The sequence below is a fragment of the Jaculus jaculus genome, chromosome 14, assembly GCF_020740685.1.
Source record: "Jaculus jaculus isolate mJacJac1 chromosome 14, mJacJac1.mat.Y.cur, whole genome shotgun sequence".
NCBI lineage: Eukaryota > Metazoa > Chordata > Mammalia > Rodentia > Dipodidae > Jaculus > Jaculus jaculus.
In genome coordinates this window covers 29,343,433-29,358,680 of record NC_059115.1, presented here as the reverse complement: position 1 = coordinate 29,358,680, position 15,248 = coordinate 29,343,433, and the positions used below count along the sequence as shown (strand labels likewise).

The following is a 15,248-nucleotide window of genomic DNA, read 5'->3' as shown; positions in this document are numbered from 1 at the left end:
CATTAGGCTTCACAGGCAACCACTTAACCACTAAGCCATCTCTCCAGCCCATATTCTATCATTTTTTAAAAAGACATTTCGCGCACAGAGTCTACATCTTAGGAGGAAATCAGATTTCCTAAGGAGTCCAGGCTTTTGGAATCACAATCGTACTGTCTCAGGGTGCAGTATGCTAGGATTACAGGCCTGTACCACCACACCAGGTGCTCTAAACGTCTAGGCCAAGTCCACTTCATGCTGAGAGCGTGGGCTAGTCTTTACCTTAATCAGAGGTGTGCATCTGTCACTATCACATGCATTGATTTCACACTTCCTCTTTAGAAGGACCTGCCACTTCTGGGTGTCCGTAAGTACATGCATAGTTCACTGCGCTCCTGTGGAAAGGAGACAGCTTTCAGAGATATGGTGGAGCATCACACCAAAACAACCATCCAGGTAACTGTGAAGATTACGGAACATAGAATTAATTTTATAGTGTAGAAATAGTATGATATATATGTGGACTCACATATATATCATTTCATTTGTTTAGTTGTGATGAGGCTGTAGCAAATGCCAGCAAGCATCTGCCACTGAGATGTGTCCCTGCCCTGGCCACCAAAGCTGACCTCAAGGAACATGACGTTGAGGTTTAGTTCAGACGACACTGGAATCCTACTTTCACCTTGTTACTTAACACCAGCTACTTCTTAGTTTAGCTGTGAACTCGACAGCTCTGTCCCCCATCCATAAAATGGGGATTGAAAATTGTCCCTATGTTACAGAAAACCATGGCAATGCTTCTGTGGGAATATATGGGGTGTATTGAGAACTGTTCCTAGCACAAGGCAGCTCACTCTTCATTACATATTACATTCACTACTAGTAACAAACATATATGTATATATTTTTTTTGTTTTTTGAAGTTGAATCTAACTCTAGACCAGGCCGAACTAGAATTCACTATGGAGGCTCAGGGTCGCCTCTAACTTACGGCGATCCTCCGACCTCTACCTCTCAAGTGCTGGGATTAAAGGTGTGCGCCACCACGCCCCGCCCAGGCACATTTTAAATGAGTACAATAAAAAATTATTTACAATGTGGAGATATGATTTAAAGGTTTTCTATTGTAGTAAGTCTGAGATGTTCTTTTCAATTTTAATCCGATACAGGTATAGAGACCTTAATTCTGGTATATCCTTCCGCTCCAATCTCCAAGTAGTGGGATTGTGGGCCAGCACCCCCATGCTTGGTTGAAATGCTCATGATAACACACGGGAACTCTTATGGTATGGAGATGCCACTTACAACTCATGATGTTTACAACTAAAATTAGCATGAATTTAAACTTTTTTTAATACCAAAATAAAATAAAGCTTCATCATACATTATGCATTTCCCAGGAAAATATTCAGTAGGCCTGTAGCAGTTCTAGTCAAGACAATGGCATTTCACTAAAATTTATTTCTCAAAAGAATTATAGGTAAAGAGGGTTGGCTAATAAAATATCTCTAAAGAAAGAATCCTCACTTTGATCTACAAGAAACATTAAGTCCAAGGCAGGTCAGGCTGAAATGAGTAAGTACAGAAACCCCACTATGTACTTGATAGAGTCTCTCTCAAATTTGGGGTGAAAACTGCTGCAAACAGGGCTCGCGGGGGGGGGGGGACTATAAGCGAATTTGGAAACTAGGTAAGGGTTCATGTTTGTTTGGACTCTCTTATAAAAGCGAGGTGTCCAAACCCATCCAGGGTGTGCAGGACCAGGTGCTGAGGAGCCTACAGTGGGAAGAAGACCCAGCATCCTCAGTGAAAGCAGCTCTCACCGCCCTCTTCTCTCCCCTCCAGTGAGCCAAGCCCAGGAAGGAGTCACTTCTCTCGCTTTAGGCCCTGATGCCCACCACTTCCTGGAGGTCGCACCTGTGGACCCTCTTACCTCTTGTTCTATGGACCCAGGTTCGAGTCTCCAAGTGCCACATAAGCGAGATGCACGTGGTGGCGTATGTTTCTGGTGTTCCTTTGCCATGGCCCAGGCATGCTCATTCTTCCCTCTCTGTCCCTCCCTCCCTTTATCTCTAGTCAATAAATGAAAATAAATAAAGTCTTTAAAATATATTCTGTTCCTTCACATGTTAGGGGTCATATTTCAACCACATACTGAAGAGATTCTATGAATGCTTTGTAATAGTTCTAGAAGTAATTTATTATTCTTCATTAATATTCCACATTTTTTTGAAAATTTCTCTGTCTTATACTCATGTTCAAACAAAGTTTCGTATTTTGCAAGGTGATAAAAACTTGGGGATAGAAAATTATTGATTAACAGGTAATGCATGGATTAGCTTTTACAATAAGCATGGCTCACATAATTTGTATAAATTCTAAGTAAATCCGTGAATCATAAACCTATTTAATACTTCTACAAATACTATCGATCAAGCACAAATTTAATTTAAGATTTATTTTCAACCTTAGTGCTATAGCTACTATTGTATATACAATGTTACATAAACATACACATATATATGACATAGTAGTCTATCTTTTAAAAAGGGAAATACTAAACAACTAATAACAACTATGTGATTTCCCTTTTAGTATGAAAACAATTAGAATGGGGAGGCTAACATTGAGAAATGTTCCTTGATCTAGCTTACCATTTCCCCCTTTGCATTAAGTGTCAATTCTCCTTCAGAAATTGTGTAACAGGGTTGGGGAAATGGCTTAACAGTTAAGACAAGCCTAATGACCCCAGTTCAATTGCCCAGGACCCATGTGAGCCAGATGCACAGGAGGCACAGGTGTCTGGAGTTCCCTTGCAGTGGCTGGGGGCTGTGGTGTGCCCATTCTTTCTCTCTTCCCCCTCCCTCTCTCTCTCTCTCTCTCTCTCTCTCTCTCTCTCTCTCTCTCTCTCTCTCCTCTCTCCTCTCTCTCTGACTCTTACTCTCAGGTACCTTGGTGGACTGGCAGGTGCACCCATCCCACGATGATCCGGGTGATCCCAAGCATGGGCCCTGCCTCCCCCAGGCCCACGGGAAGCAGCAGGGCGCCCGGGGCCAGGAGCGAATAATCTGCAGCCAGCAGGGCAGGAGCAAGTGCGATGCTCTGGGAGAAGGAATCAGCGGTCCTGAGCCGACCCCTCAACCCTTCCCCACCCATGGCCACCTCGGGGCCTGACCCAGGTGCCAGGGATGGACCATGGAGGTCAGGGCTGGGCCTGCAGTGGTCAGCGGTCCCTGACTTTCCTCACATGGACACCAAGGTCCTCCCACGGAAGATGGGCCAAGCGGGCGCAGCGCAGACCAGGCCCCACGCGAGGCCGAGGCCCAAGTGCTGTCCACCCTGAGGGCCGAGGCCGAGGCCAAGGCCGCCACGCTGGAGAAGCCTGTGAGCTCTGCGCCAGTCTCCGCGTCCCAACGCTTTCCCTGCGCAGCTGACCACTGACCTCCGCCTCCATCCGCCGTCGCGCCCCGTGACCAGCCCATGTCCGCGGACCACTGCGCATGTCCGCCGCCGCCCTGACGCCCGCTGCCCCGCTGGACAACCCCGCGGACCTCGGAGGTGGCGGCGCCCAGCGAGAGCGCGGTGCGCGGACCTTCCACAGCCCGGGACGCCGCCCAGCGCTGCGCGGAGGCCTCGCGGGTCCCGGGGACGGGGTGGGGCAGGACCCGCGGGGCTCACCTCGGACCTGCCTCCCCTGCAGCCTCCGTGGTCACTGGAGTCGGGGAGACGCTGAACAGATGGACCCGGTGGACCCGGTGAGTGGAGAAAAAGTGAGGGAGCGCGATGTCCTGTGCTGCAGAGGGAGAGCTGATGAGCCCCGCCTCCCCGTCCGCCCCGCCCACAGCGCCTCGCTCCCCCAGAGCGCACCCCGCCCTCCTCCTCTTCTGCCCCAGACTCCCCCCTCCTGCTTGGTATTGTTTCATTTATTTGAGGGAGAGGGAATGGGGAGCATCAGGGCCCCTTGCAACTACAACCTCCAGACACACGTGCCACTTTGTGCATCTGGCTTTGTGTGGGTCCTGGGGAATCAAACCAAGGCTGGCAGGCGCTTAACTGCTGAGCCATCTTCCTGCTTTATGTAGTTTATTAGTTTTATTTACTGGGGATAGAATCAAGAGTGGTAGTGCAAACCTTTAATGCCAGCAATGAGGAGGATACCAGTGAGGTTGAGAGGAGCCTGAGATTACATGTGAATTCCAGGTCAGCCTGGTTTAGAAAGAGAGCCTATTTTGAAAATCCAAAATATAAAAAAGTAAAACATAAATTATTAGAGAAAGCATGAGAATGGGCATGTCAGGGCCTTCAGCCACTGCAAACAAACTGCATATGCATATGCCACTCTGTGCATCTGGTTTACCGTGTTACCAGGGAACTAAAGCTGGGTCCTTAAGCTTTCACCCCAGCCTGGCCAGTGCCTTCATCCCATGAAAAAGCTGACTCCCCTCCCAGTTTCTGTCAATAAACAGTCTCTCTGAAGAGATCCAGTCTGATGTTTTCTTTTCCTTTTCTTATTCTTTCCTAAAAGTATCTTTCTAACGCTTCACTTGAACGCTTAAGTGTTTTTGTATAAAAGTAAAATGTTTTGAGCCTATGGTACTAATCTTCTAGGACATTTTGAGGAAAAAAAATCTACACATAACAAATGACCCGAATGAACAATGAAATTGAAAAATACCAACAAAAAACCAGTACGTAAAAGACAGATGGCTCCTTAGTTAAGGTGCTTGGCTGTGAAGCCTAAGGACCCAGGTTCAATTCCCCAATACCCACAAAAAAAAAACTGTGTGCAGAAGGTGGGACATGCGTCTGGAGTTTGATTGCAGCAGCTGGAGGACCTGACCCACCCATTGTCTCTGTATCTCCCTCTTTGTCTATCTCTCTGGCTCTTCTCCTTGCAAAGAAATAATTTAAAAACAGATCCTCATAATTTCCAAGAACTGAGACATACTTGCTTTCCTTACATGGAATTTGTGCATGATAAATTTGATAAGATTTGCACCCCCCGTATTGGCCACATGGGCTGGAGGATGGTGATGGCTTAGCGGTTAAGCACTTGCCTATGAAGCCTTAGTATCCCGGATTCAGGCTCGATCCCCAGGGCCCACATTAGCCAGATGTACAAGGTGGTGCATGCATCCGGAGTTCATTTGCAGTGGCTGGAGGCGCTGGTGTACACATTCTCTCTGTCTCTCTCTCTCTCTCTCTCTCTCTCTCTCTCTCTCTCTCACTCTCACTCTCATTCTCACTCTCTCTCTCTGTCGCCCTCAAATTAATAAATAAGAATAATCAAAAATTTAAAAACGTCGCTCTGCTTCTTATTACTCGTTTATATTATTATAATTTTTTTACGTTTCATTTTTAATTATCTCAGGGAGAACGAGGCAGAGAACAGGAAAAGAGATAGAGAGAATGGGCACACCAGGGGCTCCAGCCACTGCAAACAAACTCCAGATGCATGTGCCACCTTGGGCATCTGGCTTTACATGGGTGCTTGGGACATGAACTTCAGTCCTTTGGATTTCCTGGCAACTGCTCCGATAGCTAAGCCATTTCGCCAGCCCTGCATTGAGTTCAATGTCAGTGTGGTAACTTAGCAAGATCCTGTCCTACTTGAAACAAACAAAATGAAAAAAAAAAAAAAAAGGAGGATGGGGTCTGGAGAGATGCCTAAGCAGTTAAGGTGCTTCCCCATGACACCCAAAGATCCTGGCTTGATTCTCCAGAACCCTCATAAGCCAGATGCCCAAGGTGGTGCCTGTGTCTGGAGTTGTTTTGCAGTGGCTAGAGGTCCTGGTGTGCCATGGTATCCCTACCTACCTCTCTCTCTTCCTAATATAAAGAAATAAAATATTTTTAAAAATAGGATGGGTATTAGGTCATTGTCTCCAAGTAAGATTCTATGGTGTCACAGGGGTTCATGTAAAGATGGCAAGCTTAGCAATCAGTGAGAGACTCTGGTTCAAATAAGACTGGGTGACCCCTTCCCACTCTCTTCTTCTCTCTCTTCATGTCTCCCTCATTCTCTCTGTCAATTAAATAAATAAAAATATGTTATTTTAAAAAAGAGGCTCGGGCTGTAGTGATGGCTTAGCAGTTAAGTGCTTCTCTGTGAAGCCTAAGTACCCTGGTTCGAGGCTCAATTCTCCAGGAACCAGTGCACACGGGGGCACACACATCTGGAATTCGTTTGCAGTGGCTGGTTGCTCTGTTGAACACATTCTTTCTTTCTTTCTCTCACTCTCTAACTGCCTCTTTCTATCTCTGTCTGTCACTCTCAAATAAATAAATAAAAATATATTAAAAAAATTTTAAATGAGGCTGGAGGGATTGCTTAGTGGTTAAGGCATTTACCTGCAAAACCAAAGAATCCGGGTTCGATTCCACAGGACTTGTGTTTGCCAGATTCACAAGATCATGCATGCATCTAGAGTTCATTTGCAGTGGATGGAGAACCAGGCACAGCCATTCATATTCTCTCTCTCTCTCTATCTCACTCTCTTTTCTTCTCTTTCTCTCTCTCCCTCTTTCTCTCTGTCTAATAAGTCAAAAATAAAAACAATAAAAAAGAATGGATGCAGGAGCACTAGCCAGTGCATGGGGCACTGTGTGGACACATAAACATGCATCCAACACAACCCACAAAGACAGACAGACAACCCTCCACACATCCACACACACTCATAGAGCATGAAGCCTACCTCTTGCAATCGTCGCTGGCATTCACGTTCGCCTTCGTGAGCAGGATCGCCACTACCTGCACATTGTTCTTCACCACAGCAGCTATGAGTGGCTTTTAGCCGTCCTGGGAAAATGCAAAAGTAACTAACAGCTCACCGTACCACGCACGTCTCAAGCCTACAGAAAATGTTAGGAAAGGCCCTATACAAGTGAATATGGAACAAGGAGAAAGAACAGTGATCTCTTCCCTTCTCTCTCAGCTGCACCTTCACATATTCTGCTCCTCCCAGGGAAATCCTCCTCCTCTCCCTGGGGCTGTCAAGCCAACTAGAGTCCTTTCCAAAATGCCGTAAATACTCACTGACTCGCAGAATGTTGTTTCTAGCTGAGAATTCATTGTGGTATTTTGGCTGCTTGAGGTTTTTCACATAAACCTTGAACACTGTGGCTATTTTGTCTGCCCATCCATTTTTGTTTCTTTTTTTCTTTTTGGACAATTTTGAACATGTGCATAGTACACAGTACTTTCCTCAAAGTGCCCTTTCATTACCTTTGCTTGTCCCTCTCCCCCGTTCTGCTTTCAATGAAAAAGGATTGTTTGTGCTTGTGTGCATGGTGGTGGCTGCACGTGTGTGCACTTGGCCTTGCTGTCCTTTCTCAAGGTCTCATGATTCTCAGGTCTCTGCTCACATACACGTGGGGGTCACAGGCGTGCATGGCCTTGCCCACTGCTACTGTGGGATCTGACATTCCAACTCTGGCAATATTGGGCCCCGTCAGGCCATCACACCTGTGCAGGTAGCATATTTAACAGTGGCACCACCTTTCCAGCCTAACTCCGTCTTTAATTTTTTATTTTATTTTTATTGATTTATTTGAGAGCAACAGAAAGAGGAAAAACAAGGCAAACAAAGAGAGAGAAAGAGAATGGACTTCCAACCACTTTAAACAAACTGACGTGTGCGCCCCCTTGTGCATCTGGATGACGTGGGCCCTGGGGAATTGACTCTCAAACTGGGGTCCTTTAGGCTTCGCAGGAAAGCGGTTAACCACTAAGCCATCTCTCCAGGCCTTAACTCCTTCTTTAAATATGGCCTCACAAAAAGCCCAACTTCTGCGTTGGAGAGATGGTTCAGCAGTTAATGGGCCACCTGCAAAGCCCAAAGACCTGGGTTTGATCCCCACTACCTATAATGCTGTGGTCTCTAAGGACAGGGGTCTTAAAAAATCCTTGGATTAAAACTCGTGGGAGTGCATCTTTGTGGTATAACACATATGGATCATACATGAGTTTCTGGGTTCAATAACCAGAATTGCCACAGAAAGGTCCTAATATACAGAATTCTCTATGCATTGCTACATCAACTTAATCTAGCATTTTGCGAAGTTTCTGACTGATAAGTTGGCTAGCTTACACTCATTTCAACTTACTGAATTAGACTATGAAATTTCACTGGATATTCAAGTATAATATAGTTGTAACAATTGAAAAGGCATGCAATAGGATTGGAGTGATGGTTTCGTGGTTAAGGTGTTTGCCTATGAAGCCAAAGGACTAACGTAAGCCGGATGCACAAGGTGCCGCATGCATCTGGAATTTGTTTACAGCAGCTGAAGGCATAGTGTGCCCATTTTCTCTCTCTCTCTCTCTCTTTCTCAAATACATGAAATAAATTTTAAAAATACTTTTAAAAATCCAATAAACATTACCTATCATTTCAATGTAAACACTCACTTGTCAAGGCTATCCGTTAAATGTAATAATGCAGAGTATGTCCAGAACTGTCTACCAAATCATCATCACACCACCATGCTCAAGAAGAAGGTGGATCATATTTTTTGATTGACGTACTATGGCATGGAAGAGAGCATTTCTAAAAGAGCAGTGACATTACAGTGTATAAACTAGTGTTCCAATGTATTTCACCAGCTTAATCTCTTGTCTGTGTTATTAAATTTAGTAGCAACACCTAAGGACAGACATACACATCCTAAGGTAGAGTATTCACATTATTTTCTAGGCTAAAATGGACAAATTAGGAAATGGCCTCTTATCCACTTGGGAAAACTAAGTATATTTCCCATATATATATATGCACATTTATTGATTTTTATTTTATTTTTCATTTTTTATTATTTTTTTTTTTTTAGTTTTCCAATGTAGGATCTGGCTCTAACTCAGGCTGACCTGGAATTCCCTCTGCAGTCTCCGGTGGCCTTAAACTCAAAGCAACCCTCCTACCTCTGTCTCCCAAGTGCTGGGATTAAAGGCATGCACCATTATGCCCGGAAACTTTTAGTAATATATTTTTCTATTTATTTGACAGAGAAAAAAGGAGGAAGGAAGGAAAGGAGATGGAGAGACAGAGAGAGAGAGAATGGGCATACCAGGCCACCAACAACTGCAAATCAACTCTAGCTGTGAGTGCCCCTTATGCATCTGGCTAATGTAGGTCCTCTAGCCCACAGCAACTTTTATATAAGGGGCAATCACTATGCTGAGGTGTGACCTCAAAATGGTAAATATTTAAGTGAAGAATTCTTCCCTACCCTAATTCACTATTTTCCAACTCATAACTGGCTAAAGGCCAAAAGGGAAAAACTAAATAAATTTGAGAATTACTTAGAAATATGGAAACATATAGTAAATATTAGAGTAGTTGCAGTAAATGGGACTAATAACCATGTGGTAGCTCCTGATTGAATTTCTATATAAATAATTTTGAAATCAACATGCAAGCTGGAGAGATTGGCTTAGCTGTGGAAGAACTTGCCTGTAAAGCCTAGGGACCCATGTTTGACTCCCCAGATCCCACATAAGCCAGACACATAAGGTGGCACATGCGTGGGGTTTGATGGCAGCAGCCGGAGGCCGTGGCGTGCCAATTATCTATCTCGCTCTTTAAAAACTGCCAGTCTGTTTGACTGGCCTCAAAAAAATCAACCTGCAAAAATATACCCTGAGGACTAGAGAGACAGCTTAGCAGTTATGGCACATGCCTGGGAAGCCTAAGGATCCAGGTTCAATTCTACAGGTCAAACATAAGCCAGATGCACAAGGTGGCACATGCATCTGGAGTTCATTTGCAGTGGCTAGATGCCGTGGTGTGCCCATCCTCGCTCTCTCACCACATCCCACAAAGACAGACAGACAGCTCCCCCCACATCCACGCATACACAGACAGCATGAAGCCTACCTGTTCCACTAGTCGCTGGCATTCACGTTCACCTTCGTGAGCAGGATCGCTGCTATCTGCACATTGTCCTTCACCACAGCAGCTATGAGTGGCGTGAAGCTGTCCTGGGAAAACGCAAAAGTAACTAACAGCTCACAGAACCACGCGCGTCTGAAGCCTATGGAAAATGTTAGAAAAGCCCCTATGCGTGTGAATGTGGAACGAGGAGAAGGAACAGTGATTCCGCTCTTCTCTCTCAGCCGCATGTCCAGGTATTGGGCTCCTCCCTGGGAAATCCTCCTCCCCTCCCTGGGTCTGTCACACGCATTACAGTCCTCTCCGAAGCACACAGCAAAACCTCACTGACTCGCAGAATGTTGTGTCTAGCAGAGAATTCATCATGGTATTTTGGCTCCTGGAGGTTTTTCATAAAACCCTTGAACACAGGATTATTTGGCGTGTACAACAATTTTTGTCCCTTTTGTTTTGACAAGTTTGTACATGTACATAATAAGTCGTACTTTCCTCAAAGTGCCCTTTCATTACCTTTTCTTGTCCGCCTCCCCCTTTTTTCCTCCAACGAAAAAGGATTGTTTGTGCTTGTGTTCCTGGTGGTGCCTACACGTTTGTGCACTTGGCCTTGCTGTCCTTTCTCAAGGTCTCATGATTCCCAGGTCTCTGCTCACAGACAGGATGGAGGTCACAGGCATGCATGGCCTTCCGGACTCTGGCAGTATTGGCCCCTTCAGGCCCTCATACCTATCAGGTAGCATAATTGACAGCTGTACCACATTTCCAGGCTAACTCCCTTTTTAAATTGTTTTGCTTACTTTTATTTATTTATTTGAGAGCAGCAGGTAGAGAAAGATACAGGCAGACAGAGAAAGAGAAAGAGAATGGAACTCTAACCAAAAATGTACACGAACTCCAGACGCGTGCGCCCCCTTGTGCATCTGGCTCACATGCGACCTGAAAAATCGAGCCACGAACTGAGGTCCTTAGACTTCACAGGCAAGCACTTAACCACTAAGCAATCTCTCCGGGCCCTAACTCATTCTGTAAATATGGCCCATTAAAAACCCAACTTCTGGGTTGGAGAGATGGTTCAGCAGTTAATGGGCCCAGCTGCAAAGCCTAAAGACCTGGGTTTGATCCCCAGTATCTATAATGCTGTGTCTCTAAGGACAGGGCTCTTAAAAAAATCCTTGCATTAAAACTCCTGGGAGTGCATCTTTGTGGTATAACATATATGTATAATATATGAGTTTCTGGGTTCAATTCCCAGGAATGCCAAGGAAGGGCCTAAAATACAGAATTCTGTACCCATTGCTACATCAACTTAATATAGCATTTTCTTAGTTTCTGATAAGTCAGCTAGCTTACAGTCATTCCAACATTCTGAATTACACTATGAATTTTCACTGGATATTCAAGCATAATATAGTTGTAACAAATGAAAAAGCATCCAACAGTGTTGGAGAGATGGTTTAGTGATTAAGGTGTTTGTCTATGACGTCAAAGGACCCACATAAGCCACATGCACAAGGTGCCACTTGCATCTGGAATTTGTTTGCAGCAGCTGAAGGCATAGTGTGCCCATTCTCTATCTCTGTTTCTCTCTTTCTCAAATAAATAAAATTAATTTTAAAAAATATTGAGAAATCCATTAACCACTACCTATCATTTCAATATAGACATTTACTTGTCAATGCTGTCTATTAAAATGTAGTAACGCAGAGTATGTCCAGAACTGTCTACCAAACCATCATCACCACCATGCTCAAGAAGAAGGTGGATCATATTTTTTAATTCATGTATTATGACATGGAAGAGGGCACTTCTAAAATATCAGAGACATTAAACTGTATAAAGTAGTATTCCAACATATTTTACCAGGTTAATCTATTGTCTTTGTGTATCAAATTGACTAGCAACACCTAAGGACAGACATGAACATCCTATTACAGAGTATTCATATTTACTTTCAAGGCTAAAATGGACAAATTAGTAAATGACCTCTTGTCCACTTGGGAAAGCTAAGTAGATTTCCACTTTTAGATTTTTTTTCTTTTTTAGTTTTCCAATATGGGGTCTTGCTTTAGCTCAGGCTGACCTGGAACTCACTCTGCAGTCCAACGGTGGGCTTGCAGTCAAAGCAACCCGCCTACATCTCCCTCACAAGTGCTAGGATTACAGGCATGCACCATCATGCATGGCAACTTTTAATAATATTTTATTTTTACCTATTTGACAGTGAAAGAGGGAGGGAGGGAGGAAGGGAGAAAGAGAGAGAGAATGGGCATACCAGGGCCTCCAACCACTACAAATGAACTCCAGATGTGAGTGCCCATTGTGCATCTGGCTAACGTGGATCCTAGGGAATCAAACCTGCCTCCTTTGGCTTTGCAGGCAAATGCCTTAACCACTAAGTCAGTCCTCTACCCACAGCAACTTTACATAAGGGGCAATCACTAAGCTTTAGTTTCGACCTCAAGTTGGTAAATATTTAAATGAAGATTTCTTCCCTACCCTAATGCACTATTTTACAACTCATAAGTAGCTCTAAGGCCAAAAATGAAAAAAAACTAAATCAATTTAAGAATTACTTAGAAATATAGAAACATATAGTAAATATTAGAGTAGTTGCAGTTAATGGGACTAATCACCATGTGCTAGCTCCTGATTGAATTTCTATATCAATAATAAAAAAATCAAATGCTGCCTCCGGAGATTGCCTTAGTGGTTGAAGTACTTGCCTGCTAAGCCTAAGGATCCATGTTTGAATCCCCAGATCCCACATAAGCCAGAAACATAAGATGTCAAACGACTGGAGTTTGATGACAGTGGCCGGAGGCCCTGGCCTGCCAATTATCTATCTCGCTCTTTAAGAACGGCCAGTCTGTTTGGCTGGCCTCAATAAATTCAACCTGCGAAAATATACATGAGGGCTGGAGAGACAGATTAGCAGTTAAGGCACATGGCTGCGAAGCCTAAGGATCCAGGTTCAATTCTCCAGGTCCTACAAAAGCCAGAAACACAAGGTAGCACATGCATCTGGTGTTTATTTGCAGTGTCTACATGCCCTGGTGTGCCCATCCTCGCTCTCTCTCTCTCTATAATAGATAAATAATATAAAAAAATATATACTCTGAGTCTCATATGATAAAATATGTTTAGTGTTGATAAATGTTCCCAATTTCACCAAACCTTGGCAGTTGTAAAGCTATTGTTCAACACAGTGCTCAGGATTGAAATTTTCACCAGAGGAGACAAGTGACGCTCTGATTCAGGAAGTCCAGACTGGGAATCGTGAAACCTGAAGGCCATGCAGCTCCTTGAAGGTTTTGTAAATGACAAAGTGAAACATTCCTTCCTGGGTTATGAGCAGAATAAATTAACTTTCAGAGACTTAGGATGTCAGCAAGTCTGGGAAAGGGTTGCAAGACCACACCCTAAAGCAAATTGAAGGGGAAAACAGGGCTGGAGAGAAGTTTGAGTGGTTAAGGAGCTTGCAAAAACCCATGTTCTGCTCTCTAGAACCCAGGTAGGCCAGACACACAATGGTGAGTCAAGTGCAATGTTGCACGTGCCCACTATGTGGTGCAAGTGTCTGGAGTTCCATTGCAGCGGCTGAGGACCTGTGCTCCAACTCTCTGGGTCTCTGTCTCTCTCACATTCTCTAAAAACTTAAAATAAGCAGGGCGTGGTGGCACACTCCTTTAATCCCAGCACTCTGGAGGCAGAGTCAGGAGGATTGCCATGACTTCTAGGCAACCCCGAGACTAAATAGTTAATTCCAGGTCAACGTGAACCAGAGTGAGACCTTACCTCGAAAAATCAAAATAAGAAAATAGAATAAAAAATGTTTTAAAGGTAAAACAACTGCTTGAAACTGACTCTTGGGCTTAGAGCAAGTGGTGCAGTGTGCTGGGACTCTCTGATTGAGCTGCCTGCAAGTGGTCCAATGTACTCAGGACTCTCTGAGCAGATGAGCTTATGCAGTGACCTCCAGAGGCATACCTTTTGTGAGGTGGCATGAGTGCTGTGGTAGGCTTTTGTGTGAAGTGTCAGCCTTTCATTCATTTATTGCTTGTACAATCCCTCATTCTTCTCTGTGAAGAACCCCAGTAAACTCACTGGTTACCCCTAAGATGTTTTTGGCAATCATCCTTTGCTCTGTCATCTATGGCCTACCAGTGGAAAAGACATATATTTGGGTCATCTCAGGGAAACAGAATTCCTAAGACAGAAAGGTCTAAAGTAAACCTAGTCTCATAGGAAAATAAGAAGTCTCATTGGATTGGACAGGTGGCTTGGCAGCTAAATTGCTTTCCTGCAAAGGTTAAGGACCCAAGTTCAATTCCCCAATACCCATGTAAGCCAAATGCACATGATGTTGCATGCAAATGGAGTTCGTTTGCAGAGCACAGAGAAAATTGCCTCCAATTCTGTCTTCTCTGTCTCTCTCCCTTTCTTTCTTTCTCAAAGAAAAGAAATAAAAATAAATTTAAGAGATGGGTAAATAGCTTAGTGGTTAACACACTTGCCTATGATGCCTAAGGACACCACCTAACGAAGGTTCAATTCCCCTTACTCACTTAGGGTATATGCACAACATGGCTTGTGCATCTGGAGTTCGACTGCAGGGCCTGGAAACCCTGGAAAATCCATTCTCTCTTTCTCTCTTTCTGTCTCTCACTCCCTCTCAAATAAGTAAATATATAAACATTTAAAAATAAATTTTAAGATTTCCTTTTTTCATTCACTTGAGATATGTTCTTTAAAGGAAAAGGATCCAGGCCAGGCATGGTGGCACATGCCTTTAATCCCAGCCCTCGGGAGGCAGAGATAGGAGAATCACTGTGAGTTCGAGGCCAACTTGAGACTATGTAGTGAATTGCAGGTTAGCCTGAGCTAAAGTGAGACCCTACCTCGAAAAACCAAACTAAAAAAAAAATAATAATAAGTTTCAAGCCCATGGGTATCGGTGAGGTAAAGTGATTTTCAAAAGAATTTCTGCTTAACATAGCAATCCAAAGGAAAAATATATAAGAAGCAGAGGAAGAGATTCTATAAAATGATTAAGAATTTCATTGTATATTTAAAATTTAGTAAAAATTCTATGTTTCATAGTTACACTTACATGGAACTGCTTTAGTTAGGATCATAAATGACCAAAAATTTACTACAAATTACAATCAGTATTAAAATGAGACATGATGAATGTCTGTATCTGTTCTTCAGTTCAGTGTCCTTCACCGTATATCTGTGTGCGTCAGTTAATCTTCTAACTACTGACTCAGTATTTCTGACATATGTATTTGTTACCAGTTGAAAATACCAAGAAGGGTTTTTGTTGTTGTTGTTGTTTTTAAAGGATAAATGAGTGCCGGAGAGATTGCTCAGCAGTTA

At 43.8% G+C, this 15,248-nt stretch overlaps 1 long non-coding RNA gene across 1 annotated transcript; it reads right to left on the bottom strand.

Moving 5' to 3' along the window:
• Window positions 1-261: 261 nt before the first annotated feature.
• Window positions 262-9,961, bottom strand: LOC123454678. Its single transcript, XR_006633437.1, has 3 exons — window positions 9,858-9,961; window positions 6,681-6,784; window positions 262-374 (listed from the first exon to the last, which is right to left on the bottom strand). It is a non-coding gene; the product is annotated as an uncharacterized LOC123454678 (long non-coding RNA).
• Window positions 9,962-15,248: the final 5,287 nt, after the last annotated feature.